The sequence below is a fragment of the Pinus tabuliformis genome, chromosome 8 (genome assembly GCF_031772625.1).
Source record: "Pinus tabuliformis cultivar Carrire ecotype Pingquan chromosome 8, CPIR1, whole genome shotgun sequence".
NCBI lineage: Eukaryota > Viridiplantae > Streptophyta > Pinopsida > Pinales > Pinaceae > Pinus > Pinus tabuliformis.
This window is the reverse complement of record NC_142294.1, coordinates 951,528,014-951,531,611: the sequence shown is the minus strand read 5'-3', so window position 1 is coordinate 951,531,611 and position 3,598 is coordinate 951,528,014. Positions and strand designations below refer to the sequence as shown.

Here is a 3,598-nt window from a genome sequence, read left to right as displayed (position 1 = left end):
TTTTATAGTATGTTTGTGTCAACCAACTTTATATTAAAAGTTAACTATCAACTGACATCCATATTAGCCTTTATATACATGAATGCAAAATGTACATGTACCATATTTTATAATGCAATTTTAAGTTATGATTGTTTTAGACATCTACAACTTTAAACAAAACCTAAGAATCATGTATTAACATTATAACAATGATTATGCAAAATGTACCAACTAAATGCAAATTTACTTTCATTGCTACATATTTGTGAACTTAAATATGTAAAACCTTTAAGCATCAAGCCATGCATCATGCAAATTGTACCATGTTTTATAATTCAATATTATAGTATTTTTATGCCACGGTGGCTTCCCTCAATGAACCTCTGACATAATACATGAGTTCGTGGCATACTAAACAACACCCTTAATTTGACTACATATTAGAAAATACCTCTAAAAATCACTTTATTTAACCCCTACCAATATAAATCCAATACACTTTCCCAATTTAAGAAACCCCTATTTTCACTTGATATTGTATGTATCTATTTTTTATTAACATTTTTATATTTTTTATATTTATATCCCTATTGTCTTTAAAGACAAACAGGCTAATGTGAAAAGTCTTGATATCTATATATGGTTACTATAATCTTGATAACTACAAAAAAAAGAAATTAGTAAGTCTATCTACTAATCTCCCAAAGATAGTCCACTCCCTAATGGCTTGAGGCATTATTATACCGTTTAAGCATTCTCCAAAAGTTTCCATTCTTTTTCCATCAAACATGGTTTTGGTGATTGAAAGTGATGAAATAAACACCGGTAATCAAAATTTTAGTGATATAATATAAAAGCTATGTTAAAACTTATTATCAATAGGAGATTCAGATTTATTTTAATGGATGCAAAGTTTTTAATCAAAGAAGAAATATTATAAGTTTAAAAACTTAGTTGGAATAATAAGTATAAATTTGTACAACTGTGGTGAAGTAGCCTAGCCAACTATGACCAGCATCCCAACCACTCCTAATGTAGATAGCTGATTAGCTATATTAAAGAAGGTTATCGAGATGCTTAAGGAGAGAGTCGTATTTCATAAATGCAAAAGTGTAGAGAAAAAGTGATGATCATAAATAAATTAACAATGGAAATATAAAATTGTTAGAGACTGGAGACTCTTAGTCATAAATGTATTAATTTAATGGAAAAAGGTTTAACCTTTTTGTGAAGTTGGAATAAAAGAAACTTATGACTGGAAGATATTTGAATGAAAACTGATATAAAAATCAAAAGCCATGACATATGTTAAAATATATATCCATAGCCAAATTATTTTTTGGAATTGAAAAGCGGCTAATGATTCTGTTAGTAGTGAAACGAAACTTTGAAGTGTTTCTCTTGGATGATTGTCCGGAAGTACAAAAATTACATGCATATTTTATGCAATGGGTATCTTCTGTAACATACTTGAGAATGAATCCATAAAACAGAGACCATAAAATATATGTGTATACATTTGAAAACATATTTTTAAAAAAATTAACAAACACTTGTGTATTATACAGGCTCATATACAAATACAATCCACGTTTTTTTTCAAACACAATCCACATTTTTTTTAAAGACTAGCACAACCAACGCATTGTATATTTCAAGCCAATATTATTGGTCGTATGGACCCTCAGAAAATGATATACAATTTCCAATAATAAATGAATTTCACTCTACTTTTCACAACTTAGCACCAATACAACTACTGTTTCAAAAACTGCATACAATCATTCAAAATTACATACCAAACTAGATTTACATGGAAGAAATATTATAAAAGAACACAAAAATAAAAAATTATTTAGGGGTGCCAAAAATAAAAATATAGATACCAATCCATTTACATGGAAGAAATATTATAAAAGAACACAAAAATAAAAAATTATTTAAGGGGTGCCAAAAATAAAAATATAGATACCAATCCATAAACTTGCAGTAGTTTCTATTAACTATATCTCACATACCCTATTTTTGGCTCCCAAAAATTCTGAGACCAAACCTTTTCAGGTTCTAAATACATTATACTTAATCTGGCCTCAAAGCATCACCTCAAAGCATCAATGAATTTTAATTTCATAGAATAAATTAGCTCACCTTTGTAACATGACCAATTAAAAGACTCAAATAACTGATAAGAAGGGCTAAAGTTCTATGATATTTTAAGACTTTTCTTCCTTGCATTGAGTTTTTTCTTATCAATGTGCACTCTTGTAAAAGCTAGATCCTTCTTCTTATGAACTGTTAATGCACCAACTCCTATAGCTTCTGTTGAAGCAACATTTATGCTTGGATCTTGAATATTATTCTCCTATTTGTTGTGCATGGTAGAAGTGGGGTAGGAGAGGTCACAAGGGTTTCTTTTGGCCCTTCATTTAAAGCAGTAGACTCTGAAATTGCCACTTTACTCTTCAATTTGGGTTTCAAAGCATGATTGCTTGTATAGAGCCTGAAAAATAGCCCCATATCAATATATTTTGTTTGTAACATAAGCACACTGTACCTCTTGTAACATAAGCACATCATACCCATAAATAAGCTAAATTGATAAGTGGATGAACACATACAAGAAGAATGTGTCACAGTCCAAGGGTTGGATTCCAATCCTTCTTCAGAGTATTGACACATATCTCTCCATTGCTTGCAATATTAGGGTGGAAGATTTTTGTGAAAAAATACCCTGCAGTCCAAGCCAATCATTACTATTGAAATACACCAAAGTTTATTTCTCAGTTTTTACAAGTCATGCATCCCCCTTATATACTTGATGATTTAGATAAGCAGTAAGTAGAAAAACAAAAAGAATGTCCTATAGGCAACTAAACATCTAAAGCAAACATAATATCCATTTAAGAGAATGTAAATTGGATGAAGCATGATTATAAGGATAAAAAATTACCTCTGAGAGGAGAGTTTGGAAAATCACGGGCTAGAACCAATTTGATTCAAAAAACACAAAATTCATATGGAGTGACAGTTGTAAAAAAAAACATCAATAAATGTAAATATAGCTCATGTTCCAAAAATCTAGTAATAACCGTGCAAAAAAAATGAATTCAGATGCTTAAGTAAATGTAATATGAAACAATGATCCCTTTTTCAAGCATAGAACATCCAAAATATGTTACATTGTTCTGGATTATTCTTTTAGAATGTACCTGGTCCTTCAATATTCGCAACCATGATTGAAAGAGTTGTCATCATTCACCACCACTTTTATACCTCCATGTGGTGATTCATCAAGACTCTTCAGCTCCTTTGCAATTTCATTTATCACCACGGGTGGGAGGTTCTCGTTTTCAGCCTATAACACAAGATATATATGTATTTATGTATGAAGATCCACTTCAAAATGGAAAGCATCACAAAAATTTATGCTTGAAAAAAACCATATTAACTGATCGTGAGCAACTTGAAATATAACAACCTACATGCAATTTTCACCATTGTCCAGGATGTTGGGGTTTTACATTCTGTAAATTGAAGACTAATCAGAACTCTGCACCTTTAATTCTAGCATTGAGGAGATGAAAGGAAAAGGGACTTTCTTGTAGTGCTGAAGAAA

The 3,598-nt window shown here is 30.5% G+C and overlaps 1 pseudogene; it reads right to left on the bottom strand.

The window, feature by feature from the left end:
* Nucleotides 1-2,185: 2,185 nt before the first annotated feature.
* On the bottom strand, nt 2,186-3,340 carry LOC149238626 (ubiquitin-conjugating enzyme E2 22-like; annotated as a pseudogene).
* Between the last annotated feature and the right edge of the window lie 258 nt (nt 3,341-3,598).